General features: G+C 45.5%; 1 long non-coding RNA gene across 1 annotated transcript in view; it reads left to right on the plus strand.

Moving 5' to 3' along the window:
* Positions 1–17,028, plus strand: part of LOC131494397 (uncharacterized) — a 74,387-nt gene that overhangs the window by 44,573 nt on the left and 12,786 nt on the right. Inside the window, exon 5 of the long non-coding RNA XR_009253377.1 lies at positions 15,998–16,113. This is a non-coding gene — a long non-coding RNA (uncharacterized LOC131494397). The remainder of the gene's footprint in view (positions 1–15,997; positions 16,114–17,028) is intronic.

Below are 17,028 nucleotides of genomic sequence, written 5' to 3' on the forward strand. Positions count from 1 at the left end.
GGAAACAGCCGACCGCAGACACAGCAGAAAGGCACATGAGGGTGTGACTCACACAAATCTGTGTATCGGAAAATGTAAAGTTCAGAAACTGGTAGTCCAGGACTTAGGGTGACTGCCTGTCCCAAGGAGCGTACAGGCATTGAACTAGAAATGATACTTAGATCGACCTCAGCTGGATCCCCAGGGCAGCCTGACATTTTCCATTCCTCAAACCTCTTCACCAGAGTGGTCGCCTAATGCTAACTAGCACATTAACTATAATCCTTATTATTAGCCAAAAGGTGCTGGTTTTCGATCAGCATTTAACAATTCTGAGTCATGTTCTGATGATGACAGCCGCTTGCGACTTGGTCATTTGCTTGTATTAAGCACCCGATTACATGTGTTCAGCCGGCAAAATGCATCAGCCCCTGTACTTTTTCACAGAGCGTGAGTGAGGCTGGGCCATTCAGTGACCTGTCTGACCTCTGTGTCTCAGCCAGGAAGCTTCACAGCCAGGATGTAAACCCACATCTATTAGACTCTAAAACCAATAGCTCGGCCACCATGCAAATACACCTGTAATCCACACTTTCCATCAGATTTCTTTTTGAAGGGTTTTATAGGAGGAATTTTATTTTTGTTTATTTTTAATTTTTTTTAACGTTTTATTTTATTTTTGAGACAGAGAGAGACAGAGCATTAACGGGGGAGGGTCAGAGAGAGGGAGACACAGAATCTGAAACAGGCTCCAGGCTCTGAGCTGTCAGCACAGAGCCCGACGCGGGGCTCGAACTCACAGACCGCGAGATCATGACCTGAGCCGAAGTTGGCCGCTTAACCGACTGAGCCACCCAGGCGCCCCAATAGGAGGAATTTTAAATGAAGGGCTTAAATGAAGACTCTCCAAGAAAACAGGATATAGCTGCTGTTTTACACTTGCTTCAAAGTACATAAAACACCTTATTTTTAAATTTTAAGAATTTTTTCATTAGACAAAATTCAAATGTGAATTTCAGATAAAAACCACACAGAATTAACTGTCAAATGTTGCTACGTTTTCCCTTAGACTTTCTGTAGGATAAACAGCCTGAATGTGTATATATGCGTGTGCAGATATGTATTTTTAAGTGTACATTTATTTATTTTGAGAGAGAGGGACGGAGAGAGAGAGCAGGGGAGGGGCAGAGAGAGAGGGAAAGAGAGAATCCCAAGCAGGTTCCACCCTGTCAGCACAGAGCCCGGCACAGGCCTCAAATTCATGAACTGTGAGATCACAACCTGAGCCAAAATCAAGAGTTGGATGCTTTGGGTGGCTCAGTTGGTTAAGGGTCCGACTTCATCTCAGGTCATGACCTCGCAGTCCGTGAGTTTAAGCCTCGTGTCAGGCTCTGTGCTGACAGTTCAGAGCCTGGAGCCTGCTTCAGATTCTGTGTCTCCCTCACTCCCTGACCCTCTCCCACTTGCTCTCTCTCTCTCTCGCTCTCTCAAAAATAAATAAACATTAAGAAAATTAAAAACAAAAAGAGTTGTACGCTGAGCCGACTCAGCCACCTAGGTGCCCCGTATTTCTTTACACGAAGAACATCATTGTGAACACATGCACACATAAAAATATAGGTTCAACACCATTTTTGATACCTGCCTTGAAATACTTTTATAACAGACTTCTCTGTGCCACAGCGTGCCTGGGAAGAGAAGTGATCATGAATAAGAATATTTTGCAATTTACTTAATAGATGCTAGGAGGAAGTCTTTGGATTTTTTTATAGTTTGTATTGGAATGTCTTAACTGTTCTCTATGGATAGGAGTATGGTAGAGGATAGGGTTAAGCATAGAGGCTTTCGGAAGCCAGACTGCCTGGGCTTGAATTCCAGCTCCCAGTTTCCCCATTTATTATCTGCATGACTTTGGGCAACTTTCTTATCTTCTCATTGCCTCAGTTTCCTGACCTGTACGAAAGGGAATAGTATCTAAATAGTACCTAAATGAGTCAGCCCATGTAACATGCTAAGAACAATGCCTGGCCCATCATAACATTCAATCAGTGTTTGTGTTTTAAAGCACATTCATCAGTATTATGTAAACATTCAAGCTGGTGAGTCATTTAGTCCAAAAACCCAGAGTCAGTTTGACGCAGCTGAGGCAGATATAGAAGTTTTGGGGGTTGATTCCTGTGGTGGGGACTGGGAGTCTGTATTGTTACAAACCTCTCCAGGTGAGTGGGTCTTAGGATCAGTCAGGTTCGTAAGCCACCGGTCTAGAACACTGGACATAGTTGGACAGAAATTGGATGGCGGGTGAGACCAGAACGATTCAGAACGGTGAGTTTGAGATAGTGCCACTAAGACACATAGTAGCCTTTTGTTAGTAGCATAGCAGGGTGATGTGATATTTAAAATTAGAACTTTGAGGGGCGCCTGGGTGGCTCAGTCGGTTGGGCGGCCGACTTCGGCTCAGGTCATGATCTCGCGGTCTGTGAAGTTCGAGCCCCGCGTCGGGCTCTGTGCTGACGGCTCAGAGCCTGGAGCCTGTTTCAGATTCTGTGTCTCCTTCTCTCTGACCCTCCCCCGTTCATGCTCTGTCTCTCTCTGTCTCAAAAAAATAAATAAACGTTAAAAAAAAAATTTTTTTTTAAAAAGTAAAAAAAAATAAAATTGGAACTTTGTCAGCTGAGAACCAGTTGAAAGAGGGTCAAAGTAACGAAAAGGCGGAAGAAACCTTAGTTAGAGTAGGTTTCTTTCTGAGGTTAATCAGAACTTTTTTGCAGGGATATTTTTCTACTTTTGGTACTTTTTGTTTTTGTCTAGATGATGATGATGATGATTTTTTAATGTTTATTTATTTATTTTGAGAGACAGAGAGAGAGAGAGAAAGAGACTGCTTTGGTGGGGGAGGAGGGGGCAGAGAGAGAATCCCAAGCAGGCTCCGTGCTGTCAGCGCAGAGCCCAATGTGGGGCTCAGTCCCACAAACCATGAGATCATGACCTGAGCCGAAATCAAGAGTCAGTCCTTCAACGAACTGAGCCACCCAAGCGCCCCTGTCTAGATTATTTTTAGAAGTACTCAGAGATACATTTTCTCCTTGTTATGATACAAGCTGATATTTATTTAGCATGTGTTGGGCACTGTGCTAGCAGTTTTTAGGTTTTATTTCATGTAACCTTCCAGTTAGCTGTATGGGGCATGTACCATTGTTCCTGTTTTACAAATGAAAAAAACAAACAAACAAACAAACAAACAAAAAACCTCTAAAACTTGGGGGAAGTTAAATAACTTGCACAAGTTACAATACCCGTTCTCTCTTTCTTCTTTAGTAACACAAGGCCAATTATATTTGGGGCGGTAAGGCACCCAGTGAAAAAACTGCATTTCCCAGTGCCCCTTGCCAGTGGCCGTGTGTCTAGTTCTCGCCAATGAAATGCAAATGAGAGTACTATGTGGGTCTTCTGGGAAGGTTCTTTAAAGGGTATTGACTGTGCCCTGAGGTCCTTCTTCATCCCTCCTTCCTGATGCCCGAAACGCACATGTGGTGCCAGGAGCATCAATAGTCATCTTGGACTTTGAGGCTATAAATTGTGTGTGAGATGATGATGGAGAAAGAAGGAACTTTGGTCCCTGATGACTGTCGACCTGCTGTATCTGCCCTGGGATGCCTAGCTCTAACTTATATGGGAGATAAACTTCTATCTTACTGAAGTTTCTCTTACCAACTCGTAAGCACAATCCTAACTATAATAATAGCTCGTGCTTATATTGTGCTTTATCAAAGCTAGCCGTCTGCCACACACTTTTCTAAGTCGTTTCTATATATTTACTAATTTTGTCCTCACAACAATCCCATAATGTAGGTAGTATTATTATTCCCATTTTGCAACTGTGGAAGTGGAAGCAAAGAGAGGTCCAGGGGCTTGCCCAAGGTCACATAGGTAGAAGTGGCAGAGCCAACATCACGCAGCTAGTGAGAGTTAGTCGTGGGAGTAGAACTCAGGTCTGTCTGACGCCCAAATCCATGCAGCACGTGTATTACCCTTGTAGCAACTGTAACTGTCTGTGTGGCCTCCTTCATGCTCAGTGTGAATGTGGTGCCCTTTGTGCTTTTCCTTACCTTAATTTGACCGTCTGCTTTAACTCACAACGTGGAGGGCCACTAGGTGGGGGACATGAGAAAGAAACCCACGGTTTCTCCGGAAGATCAAAACAGCCTTATTGGGACCCACCTAAGGTCCCTAAACTCCTTAGTGAAACCTCCCAAAGAAATGCCATGGATGGAGTCCAAAAAGTTAATTATTTTAAGAAAGGCTTCATGAAATCCCGTTTGCCATTACTGCCATTACAACATTATTTTGCTTCTTTCATCAAGTAGAACCCTGTCATGAACAGAATGGAGCGCTCCATCCACCCGTCCGTCCACTCAACAAACGGTCGGCAGCTGCTCTCCGCCAGGCACTCTGCCCGGGGGTGGGATAGCGCAGCAATGACAGGCATTCACATTCTGCAGAGAGCGAGGCAGAAAATTAACAAACACACGGGAAAATATCAGGTACGTGCAAGGGCTACAACGGAAAGCGGAGGCTCCCTTAGGAGGGTTTCACTGAGGGGCAGATATTTGAGCTGAGACTTGGTAGTGAAAAGGAAGTTGCTGAAAAGATCAGGGAAGGGCCCTCCAGGCTGAGGGAACAGTGATTCCCTGGGGTCAGAACAAGTGTGGCACGTTCAAAGGACAGACAGCCCATGTGACAGGAGCAGGAGCAAGGAAGACTGGGGCGAGGTGAGGTCCGAAAATTTGATGGGCCAGATCATGTCAGCCGTGAAGGCCAAGTTAGGGGATTTTACTCTAAGTGACAGGGAAGCTACTGGACGATTTTAGGCAGCACGGCGGATATTTGTCACTCTGGCTGGCCAGCATGCAAAAGTTCTTACTGGCGGTAATCACAAAAAGCCACGGAAGGCAGCGTCCCAGTTCTCACAATGGAAGCCAAGGCTTAGAAGGGATGATGTCTCCCCTGACATTTAGAACAAGGCCAATCAGATGCTCCAGTGTGGGACTCTGAATCATGAGGGTGTGTTTCAAAGGTACAAGGCCAGCCAGAAGTTATTAGGTGGCCATGGTGCAGTCAGGAGCGCAGAGATGAGTGTCCAAGGGCAGCGGAGTCCAGCCTGCGGTGATCGATGGCCACTGACACGTGGCTGCCCTAAGTGTCCTGGGGAAAGGAATCAGGCCCTGCCTCCTCAGCAAACCGTTCCAGGAGCTTCGCTTCGCAAGCCTTCCTCTGTACTTTGTTCCCCAGTCTTCCTCTCGGTTCTCTGGAGTTCCCGAGTACCTTCAATAAATTCCTCGTCTGTTTGAAAGTTAGCCAGTGCCGGTTTCTGTCATTGGAAGCCAACCGCCTTGGCTAGTGCAGCAAGAGAGGGATGCAATCTGAGGCACGTTTTCAAAAGATAACTGGCTGCTAAGTGGAAAATGGATTAAAAAGGGAATCAGCCAAGGGCCAATTAGAAACAGAAATCACAAGTGGGTATTTCAAACAGAGGGGCTTTAATATAAAGAAGTGCTTTCACAGGCCTCAGAAGGATGAAAGTAAAAGGAAGAATACAAGAAAAGAAAGGAAGAGGGTAGTAACCCAGGGATTAGTAACTGCAGAAGGGGCTCCTACCTCCTAAGGCTGGAGAACAGGTCATGTCACCTGTACCTAGGAGCTGGGAGGAGGGACTCCATGGCCCCACCTACTCCAAGGAAGAAATGACCCAGTATTTGAAGAAGTCATGATATTCAAATGACTGCTGTTATCAGTAGCTTTGATATGTATGAATATCGCCTGGATCCAGGAACAGCATGCCTTCCATCCCTAAGCATCACGCACTCCTTTCAATGGTGGCTGGCTCTTCCCTTTATGTTATGACAGTTTCTGGAGGGTCAAACATGTTCATATTGAAGTGGTCGTTATTGAAAGAAAAAAGATGGCAAGAGTTGATTTGCGATTAGAGATGGAATTGCCAAGAATTTCCTCCAAGAGCTTGGGTATGGATTTAATGTTAACATTATCAAGACAGCTACTGGGTATCCACTGTTGGGCAGGGAAGAGCCCAAGAGGGGATGGAGAAGCACCCAGAAACTCAAGCAGAGGGAAGCTGTTGGCACTTCTTGGCCCGATAGGGCAGGGGAGGGAGCTACAGTCAAGGAAGAAGAGACACCAAAGGAGCTAAGCCTCCCATGGGAGAGTAGGTGCCCATCTCAGCCTTTCTCTCCCCTCATTCTCAATCTCCTGCTCTATCTCCCAACCTGCTGTATCTCCCAACTGAAGACCAGAGGCTCAGGGAGTCCAGGCACTGCAGGGGGTGGAGACCACCTTTCCAGGCACCAGACAGGAGAGACAATGGATCAAAAAGAGAATATCAAATGTATACCTTGTAGGCAATGACTTTTTTCTCTACTTACTACATTGTATTTGTATGGCCCCTGAAGGTCTAAGGTAGTTTCAAATCGGTTATTTCATTTTATGTACCCAAAAGTACTTGATGGTTAATTTTATGTGTTGACTTGACTGGGTCACTGGGTGTCCAGACATTTGGTCAAACATTATTCTGGATGCTTCTGGGAAGCTGTTTCTGGATGAGATTAACTTTTGAATCCATAGACTGACTAAAGCAAATTGCTCTCCCTAATGTGGGTGGGCCTCATCTAATCCGTTGAAGGCCTGAATAGAACAAAAGGGCTGACTCTTCCTTAACTAAGTCCTCTGCCTGACTGCTTTCCAGATGAGGCACCGGGCTCTTTCTTGCATTTGAACTTGAATTGGAACATTGCTCCCCTTGGGTCTTGAGTCTGCTGGCTTTTGGACCAGAAATATACCGTTGACTTCCCTGGGTCCCTGGCTTTCTGACTACTGATCTAGGGCTTTGTCAGCCTCCATACGCATGTGAGCCTATCCTTATAATAAACCTCTCTCTCTCTCTCTTTTTCCTCCTTCTATATTCTCCTGTTGGTTTTGTTTCTCTGAAGCATCCTGACCAATCCCTATGAAATAGGTGGGGAGGTATTATCTCCAGAAAGAGGCAAATAGGACTGTTTGGAAGCCTTAGTAAAAGGACAGAAATTACAATGTAGGTGTTAGCTCTCATTCCTTTGCACCATCTGTTTAAACTATGTTCACTCTGTTTGTGGAACTGTCAATAGTGGCAAAGGTCCCAGTGATCATTTTTTCTAAACAGCATCTACCCACTCAGCCAAATAAGACCTTGAAACTCCCTCTCTCTTTTCTTCCCAGCTAAATTGCTACCAAACTTTCCAATGATCCTTTTAATCTGTTCCCTTGCATCTTTTGCCATAATTTAGGCCCTCCCCTTTCTTCCCTGGAGTATGCTCACAGTGAGCACCTACACATCTGTGTGATTGTTGATTACATTTATCGCCTGCACCAAGCTTAGGGTCCACAACCCACTATTGTGACGCTAACTCTTGTCACAACATATAAGTCTCAAAATATTCGTTGTTTAATCGTCTTCCTGTCTAGTCACTTTCTGTCTCTAATCGTGCTGCCAAGAGTGAACTTTTTGTTTTACTTGTTTTAAGAGTGAACTTTTAACATGCAAATATGATCTTTCCATTTATCTGTTCTTCATTCTAGCAGAAGTCATGAACTAGAGGCCTGTGGGCAAATCTAAAGATGTTTTGTGGGGCACCTGACTCAGGCGGTTAAGCATCTGACTCTTGATTTCGGCTCAGGTCACAATCTCAATTACAGTTCGTGGGTTCAAGCCCCGTATTGGGCTGTGTGCTGACAATGAAGAGCCTACCTGGGATTCTCTCTGTCCCTCTCTCTCTCTGCCCCTCCCCTGCTTGTGCGATCTCTCTCAAAGTAAATAAATAAACTTAAAAAAATAGTATTTCAAATCTCTTTGAAAAATTAAAATAAATTAAAATTTTTTGGATAATTGCCAACTCTAAAAATCTGGGTCTTTAAAAATCAGGAATTTAAGCTTTTCTGGGCAAGATTTGGTAACCTGGGCAAGTTTCCATGTCTTGTTCTGGCTTCTAGAGCCTTCTATTGTCTCACCCTGCCTCCAGTTCCTCCTGGGCTCCAAATTCACAGAGATTATTTACAGGGGACAACAGTATGCCTTCCCGCCCCTGTGCTTTTGCCCTGGGAAGTGTTGGATACCCTTCTGACCAATGTCCATATGTCATCATCCACCTTCTGACTTCTGCTCAGCCTACAAGATGGGGCTTGGTTCTTCTCCTCTATGAAGGCTTCCTCCCTGGCAGTAGTCATTCCTCTTCCTAAAGGACTCCTCACGTTGTTTTGGAATTATTTGCAACTTGTACGGCCCCTTTTACCAGATTAAAGTAGTAATACAATTGCATTTCTCCTGTGTGTTAAATAAATTGCTCATAGCCTTCCTTCACTAATTAGTGGGACTCCGACTTAGAAAATGAAGATTAGAAAACCTCATCATGTTGATAATCCCCTAGTAGGCCCCTATTTTACACTATGGCTGATGCTGTTACTACTCTGTAAAGTTGAAATTGAAAATTGGTTTTCGGGGCGCTTGGGCGGCTCAGTCGATTAAGCATCTGACTTGGGCTCAGGTCATGATCTCGTGGTTTATGAGTTCGAGCCCCACGTCGGGCTCTGTGCTGACAGCTCAGGGCCTGGATCCTGCTTTGGATTCTGTGTCTCCCTCTCTGTCTGTCCTTCCCTCACTCATGCACTGTCTCTCTCTCTCTCTCTCTCTCTCTCAAAAATAAACTTTAAAAGAAAGAAAGTTGGTTTTGTAAATAGTATGTTTATCTACTACAGGGATGATAGCCTTGCAAGTTCATATTCCTCAACTGTCCTCTGAGGGGAGATTCCTTCCGGGTTGTCCTTAGTTAGAAATGTTTCTCTTTGACTCTTTAACTTACAGTCTCGTGCTCATCCCTCCTCTCAAAGCCCACCCTGCATACCAGGTCGGCTGGGACAAGAGGGGCTTTCCAGGGACTCCCCCTTTGCCCTCGTTAAGTTCCTCTTTGGGGCCTGTTTCCCCTGTCTCACCAGCGGACCTCAGTAGGGACCATCCCATTTATCAGAGAGATTATAATAACATTGCACCTCACAAAGGAGAGGGTCCAAGCCTCTATTCCTCTCTTCCTGGGAGGCTCCTGGTCTACTATGCAAAATACCCTTTTTCTCCTCAGCAGGCCAATTCCATACAGGGGAACAATGGGGAAGGCCAGGCTTTCTTATGCTGGGAGGAGTGTTCTGTTACTCTCTTCCTTTAGACCAAAGGGTGCCTTCTTTCCTATATTTACACAAAATAGAGGGACTCTCCAGCTGATTCTTCAAGCAGAGACTTGCTAGCAGAGACTAGTATTTTCTCTCTGGAAAGCAGGCTCTGGAAATGTGTGACTATGACAGCTTTACTCGATAAGAATTTTTTTGATTTGTACCTTGTCTTAGGTGGGGTTTTCTGTAAGATAGACTTAGAGGTGGAAATTTGCATGCAGACTGTTTTGGGGAGAATGTTCTCAGGAACAACACCTATAGGTGAGAAGAGAAGCCAGATGGGGCAAAGGGAGGGGCTGGACTGTGATACAGTTGTAGCAAAGACCTCAGCTGATCCCACAAGGAGCTCTGGGGCTAGGATGACCCTTCAGTGTTATCTCCAGGAGGAAGTTGGCCTTATATCCTCTCAATGACCAGTCATTGAACAGTCGAGGATGTGGACTGCCCCGGCTCTCGAGGTCCCTTCCTTGGGGAAGGCAGCTCCCATCAGCCAAGGGCATTTTCTGAGGGTAGACTCATCTGTGAGCCTTTAACGTTAACACACTCTCCACAAGTGGGACCAAAGCATCTCAGTCTTATTTGTTTGTTTGCTTACTTACTTATTTATTTAAGTAATACACCCAACACGGGGCTCAAACTCACAACCCCGAGATCAGGAGTCATCTGCACTACCAACTGAGCCAGCCAGGTACCCCAAAGTGTTTCAGTCTTGAAGGGAAAACCTGGCAGTGCACCACAGTGCCCACTGTATACTTATCCCGACACAGTTTATTTATAGCTGTCCTCTCCGCTATACTCTAAGCGTCTTGAAGGCAGAAAAACAGGTGTGCCCAACCGAGTACCTGAAATATTATAGCCTCTCGATTAGTAAGTAACAGATGAAGAAATGCATGCATGCATGAATGAATAAATGCATGCATGAAAGAGTAAACAGAAGGTCAATGATTCAATAATAAATTATTATTAGTTGCATTTGTGCAGAACTTTACATATGCAAATTATTCATCTAAAATATGTTATAAATATGTAAGTGCTGCAAGCAATAATTTCTAATAAAACCTGTCATCAAAATGAATTAGTAGTTAGTGGGCACAAACTAGGAGCACGACCCTGCATTAGTCAAGCCTCCCAGAATGCATCTGCCTTAATAGTAGAACTACTTAAAGGTTTCAGAGCCGACATCCTAATTCATCTCTTAAATTGCTTTTTAGACCCTCTACTTTGTTAGATAAATTTCCTCTCATCATGCCTAAGTCCTGTTTTCATTATATACTGTTACCAAAGTTTATTGAGCATTTTATCCTTTCTGTCAACTGTTTTATCTTGGCTGTTTTTGCATCTCTTCTGATGTTTGTAATCTTCTTGCCAGTAGTCCAGTTTCTCATGCGGTTTTTGTTTTGACTCTCCAGGAGAGCAGCTCCCGTCTTCCGGGAAAAGCTCTGTCACAACCGCATGTAGCCCCCATGTGAGTCGGGGTTGTTAATCATAGAACCCTGCCTGCAAGGCCACAGTGATTGGCTCATGGGTGAGCACATGACCCAAGCTGGACCAATTACAGTTCTTCCCTGGGAACTTTTTCTACCTTAGGGAAAAAGGAAAAGAAGCCAGGACAGAAGAGGGCTTTTTTTTCTCTCAGCTTGTGGGGTTTCTTGTTAGGGTGCACAGAGCTGCCAAAGACCACCCACCACTACCACCACCCTTGAAGGGACGCTCCAACAACAGGAGAAAATGAAGTCAACTCAAGGAGAGAAACAGGATGAGAGGTAGGAGCGTCCTGAGACCTTTCAAATCCCTAATTCCGGGAGCCAAAATCTTAGAGACTCCCTGTTTCCTGAGCTCTCAAGGCTTAGCTGTCAAATTCTTCCTTCATCCTGGGAGCCACCTCAGTCTACGGCCAAAAGTCTCCCTCTCAGCTTAAGCTAGTTTAAGTTGTGTTTCTATCACTTCCTACCCAGAGACTCCTCCCCCAATCCCCTCCTTTTGCTAAGATCACTTTGTAGCTCATTGGATTTAAGTGTTAGTCTGAATACTAACCTTGTGTTATCAAGGCAGGCCACCTACCAGAGGTGACAGAGCACGGGGTTTAAGAGCATCAGCTTAAGAGCCTTGGGTCCACAGCCTCTCTTCACCACCAACTAGCTAAGTGACCTAGAGTAAGGTCCCTGAATTGTCTCTGCCTTAGCTTCTCATCTGTACAATTTGCAAAACTGTAAAAGGGTCATTGTGCACATTAATGGGACTATATCCTTACAGCTCTAGAACAGCACCTGGCACATAGCAAGAACTCAATAAATACAGCTTTTAGAGTCTTTTCCCTCTCTGGTCATTGATGTCTCTCATGGCACCGTCACCCTGTGGGATTCAATACACATTGATTCAATACAGGACCTCAAATTTCTTTCACTGTTACTTTCAGATTGTTAAATAAGTGTCTACCTTTGACATTTTATGGCCTTTCTCTTGGACCACATTCTCTGTCTTTTTCTTTCTGCCCATGGTTCCATTCCAATTTTTGCTCCCTGGTGTTCCTTCTCGGTTCTTTTTAACAGCATCATTGTCTTCCTTCTCTGCAAAATACTTTTTATTATACTCACTCACTGGAACATTCCTACTACAAGGAGCAATTTGCTGTATGTTTATTTTCTCTGGAGTCATCTCTCCTTTATGGAAACAGAGTTATTTATCAACCTGTGATTGAGCTCTTCCTGGTTTGGTTAGGGCATGCTGCAAACTGCCCCTATAATTGCATGGCCCTGTGATAATGCTTTTTTTGGCCAGGACACAAACCACAGTCAAAAAGGTCTTCCTGAGTTCCAAAGGTCAAGCAATTAGAATTTTCTCAGGCTTTTAGAGGAGTGGAAGCGAGGCCTCTCCTCGGGGAGCATTTGTTGGTCATTCTTTAAATGAGTACTAGGCACCTGGGTTCTAATCCTGGTTCTGTACCTCCTCTCAGGGTACCTGACCTCTCGGAGCCTCGGTTGCCTCATGTGCTGCACGGATTTACAGCACAATACCCTGATTGTGCATGAAAGATTAAAATGAAACAATATGGTAGTTGGTGAATTGTAATGTGCTGCATATATGGGAGATGCTATTAACGCAAACTTTCGTAGGAACCCGGTGACAGATATAAAATAGGCTCTTGTTTTCCTTAATTTCCTTTGCACACAGGACAAACTCAGGATACTTTGGTGAAAAGCCACACTTAGGATTTTCTTGAGTAAGCCAGGAAAATGTCCCTTTAGAAGCTCCAGAGAAAAGACACATCAAGGGATACTTTCAATTTGTAAACCTCACTGGGGAAAAGGTTTTAGGAGAATAAAATAACCCACGTTATAGCCTCTCAAAGCGGCCTTCCCTTATTTTACCCTCCTTGCCATCATTCCTGGATCCTCCATTCTTGCCCAACTAGGCCTGGAAGTGTCATCCAGAAACTCTCTTGCCCCATCTAGCTTATGTAATACAGAATGGTCTAGTGCCCACCTCCAGCCCCACACCTCCTCCCCTCCCCCGCCCCCCCCCCCTCCACCTTCAGTTGTTATATAGGCTCAGATTTCCCCCACCTGCAAGACGGGAATAGTTAAATCCAGAACACATGCCTGGACAGAACATTGTGGGACTACAGAGAGGTGACTAACGCTGCCTGGGGAAGTGGGGAAGACTTCACAAAGAAGCTAATTTTAGAGCTAAATCCTGAAGGGGAAGGAGGTGTTGCCACAAGGTAAAGGGCTGGGAAGGAGCCCTGCTCCCTGTGCCCCAGCAGAGAACAGCTTGCCTTTGACAAAAGCATGAAAGAACTTGCTGTGCACAGGAAACAGCAGGTAGTTGCTCCTGGCTGGAGTCAGGGCTGTGTGGGTGGAGATGGGCCTGGTAAGCGAAGGCCGATGGTTGGGGAAGGGGCTAGGGAATCCGGGCCATGCCAGCCTGCAGCACCCACTGCTCCACAGCTTCCCCTAAAGCTGCAAGGAGGCATCACTTTTCGGTCCCAACCTTTGAGAGGCAGGAGTTAACACTTCCAAGGTGAGCTCCCTGATCAGTCTGAGGTGTCAGGGTTAGGGTGGCTTCATCTCCCTCATATTTTCTGTCGTGAGTCCTCCTTAGTCTTTCTCTCTGGGGACAGAGGGCCTCTTATGCAAATAGGACGCTGGTGGCCTGCTGTAACATCCCAAGGTTGCCGGGGCCAGTATTCAGATCAGGGTTTCACTTCTCCTCTGCTGTGCCCTAGCTGCAGACGGCGGCGGCCAGACACTTCTCCCTGCCGGCTTCCACCTTGGTTAAGGGGCTTTTACAAGAATTAGATTATGTGTGGGCTCCTCTGCTCCCAGGCTTGCCTCTTTCCCTGTGATCCCTGTCTTGGTGAAAGACATCAACATTCACCCAATTGCTAAAATCAGAAACCTGAGAGTCGTCCTTAACTAATCCCTCTTCGGAATACCCATCAGCTGGTGCTGTCAGTTCTGCCTCCAAAATCTACCTTTTCTCTCTCCGCCTCTCCTTCCTTAGTCCCAGTCTTATTTGACTGCCAGACCATCTCCATAGTGTCCCAACTGCTTTTTTGCCACTCGTCACCGCCACAAAGTAGCCAGAGCAGTCACTTTTGTTTGCTTTGTTTTTTGTTTTTTGAGAGAGAGAAAGAGAGAGACAGAGGGAGAGGGAGAATCTCAAGCAGGCTCCACACCCAGTGTATATCTGGATATCTTAACCATGTGCTCGTGACCTGAGTCGAAATCAAGAGTCGGATGCTTAACTGACTTGAGTCATCCAGGCGCCCCCAAAGCAACCATCTTAAAATGTTAATCAGATGTATCTCTCCCCGGCTGAAAGCTCTCCAGTGGTATTCCATCTCACTGATCATAAACTCCAAAGGCCTTATCCTGGGCCTCAAGGTCCCATAGGAGTTGGCATCTGCCTTCCTGTGCCCCGTCCTCATCACTACTTGCCATCCATCTCCACTAGCCTTCAGACAATGCCTAGAACATGCCAAGTGCAAAGCGCTTCCGTGCCTTGAGAACTTGTCCTTCGCATTCCCTCCTCTTGAAATACCCTTCCCCTGACTTTTCATATATCTGGTTCCTTCTTGGCTGAAATGTCGCCTCCTTGGGTTGTCTCGTCTGTCCTCCTTGTCTACAGTAGGTCCCTCTATTTTCCTCTATCACCATATTCCTTTCCTCATAGACTGATCACAGTTTATCATTACTTATTTACTTGCTTGCTGTTTTAGGTCTCTAGGAATAGATCTTGAGAAGAGCATTCAGGTACAAGTGACTTATCAAGGAATGATTTCCAGGGCAGATGGCTAAGGGAGTGGCGGTAGCAGAGTAGGAAGGGGGAAGAGGACAGAGAAGGGTGGGATTTCGGGGAAAGCCCCAGCCTCAACCTGATTCCATAAGGCAGCTCAACAGCATAAATCCTGCCTAAATTTATCTCAACTTGAAGCAGATGTGCCGCATTTTCCCATTCCTTCACCGGTCAGTCATTGGCTAAGGGTTACTGGGGGCGGGGTCAACACCCAAACACTTCCAACTCCCTGCAGCTGCCCAAGAGCAGGTGTGGCCATCAGGGCAGACACACACAGGAGCCAGAGCAGAGGCACACAGAAATAGTGGAAGGGATCCCAAGGAGGAAGGCTAGGATAGGATAGTACTGGCTACACTTGCTGATTGACTGCATCCTGCATAAAAAAAGGAAGTCCCCCCAGAGCAGATACCTTATCTCCTGTTCACTCTCATATCACAGATTCTATTGGCATAGCACCTGCCACATAGTTGGCAATCAATACATTTTTTAAAATGAATGAACGAATGAATGAAGCTCCCGGTACGGTATGTGGCATAAAGAATGTTCAATTAATATTATTGGAAATTACATGCTTTTTCCCCCTGCTTTTAGGTTTATAACCATAAGAGAGAGATGCTTAGGCATAGGGCTTCAGAAACGTGGGCTATTAAGAAAAAGTTCTGGAAAGAGAGAGACTGACCCTGGAGAGGCATCTGAGGTATCAATAAATGGATATCTCAAGTATAGTTGGAGGCAAGTAATAGAGGTGGGCAGGGGAACAGGGAGAGTCTAGCCTCCAGACAGTTGCCCACATCAGGAAGTCACAGCGTCAGGGTTCCAGGCAACACAGGATCTAATCTCATGTGAGAGAAGCCGGGTTTCAGGGCCTCAGTAGAACAGGCTTGGATTCAGTACAAAGATTTGGTCCTGACAGGACATGGGAGCACAGAGATCAGATAAAGCAAAAGCCCAGGCCCACATGCTGTGGATTAGGCACCTAAAAGGACAAGGTGCAATGATGCTTTCTGGTCACCCAAGTCACAAGAGTTCTGTTAGAATTCCTGGTTGCAAGATAGGCTGATTAATTCATCTGAGGACCCTCTCCGTCCTGGGCAGACCAGGACAGTTGGCCACCCTATTACAACATGTCACAGGTTGGGTTGCCTGGGGAGCAGACTCTGTGACAGAGGTCACCTTGCAGCAGCTACCCCAGGGAGTGGTCTTGGGATCACCACCTAAGGAAGGGAAAAGAAGAGACAGAAGCAGGTGTGGGCAGAGGCAGGAGATGTGCTGAAATGCATTCTGGGTAGAGGCCTCAGTCAATGCCATGGAAGGTTCTGTGGCTGGGATGGACCTTCGGAATTGACTTCAGTTTAGTGTTGCCAGATTGACCGGATAACAATACAGGATGGCCAGTTAAATTTAAATCTCAGATAAATAATGGATACTTTTTTTTTTTTTTTTTTTTTTTAAGATTTTAAAGTAACCGCTACACTCAATGTGAGGCTTGAACTTACAACCCTGAATCAAGAGACACCTACTCTACCGACTGACCCAGCCAGGTGCTCCAATAATGGATAACTTTTTAACGTAAGTATTTTCACACAGTACTTTTAATATATCTATACTAAAAGAGTGTATCACTGTTTATCTAAAATTATCTGAACATTGTGTATTTTACCTGGCAATCCCACTTGAATTGGGGTAAGGGGCCAGGTCTTTCTCCCTATTTTGACCAGTCCCTGGATTCACACTGGTTCAGTAAAGCAGGCGTGACCTTAGGTAATGAGGCTCTTCAGCTGAGGCCGTCCTGAAGCAAGCTGACAGCTGAGGGCCTCCTGCCAGCAGCCCACTCAACAGCTGAGAAAATAAATCCTTCAGACTTAAAAAGGATTTTGGAGAGCCCATCACAGTGTCTACACAGAAACAGGCTCTTGATAACTTGTTTACCGGAAGGTACTAGAAGGGTAGTGTGTTCACAAAATCAATGGGAAGGTGGAGAACGGGGCTCAGAAAATAGCCACGAGAGCTGAGCAGCAGGAAAAACATGTCAGGTCACCACAGGAAAAACTATCTGAGTTGTGGAGTTACAACTGTAGACGCCACAACCTGTTTTCATCTTCCATTGGCTTCCAACCCTGCAGCTACCATATTGAATAGTGTGCCTGCACTGGACTGCTGTGTCAGTCCTTAGAGAGGCCACGTCCTGATGTGGCATCTGATTGGCTACTTAGGTCACATGTCCACCCTCTGGCTCCTGTAGTCCTGCTTTCCATCTTGTCTGTCACAAATGTGAATTTTCCTAAAAAAATAAAAAGGTTACACCAGGGCCTGGCACTTGGGGCAATATTAGGGGCCGGCAATGTCTCCAAGACTACCTCATGGTTTGGATTAATCCTCTTCCATTGGCCCCATGGAATGTGATCACAAGACATGGGAGAGAAAACCATGTGTGACCACAGAAGATTTGATTTTCTCAAATATGAGATACAGATAGCAGTCAGT

Source organism: Neofelis nebulosa, chromosome 14 (genome assembly GCF_028018385.1).
Source record: "Neofelis nebulosa isolate mNeoNeb1 chromosome 14, mNeoNeb1.pri, whole genome shotgun sequence".
NCBI classification, from domain to species: Eukaryota; Metazoa; Chordata; class Mammalia; order Carnivora; family Felidae; genus Neofelis; species Neofelis nebulosa.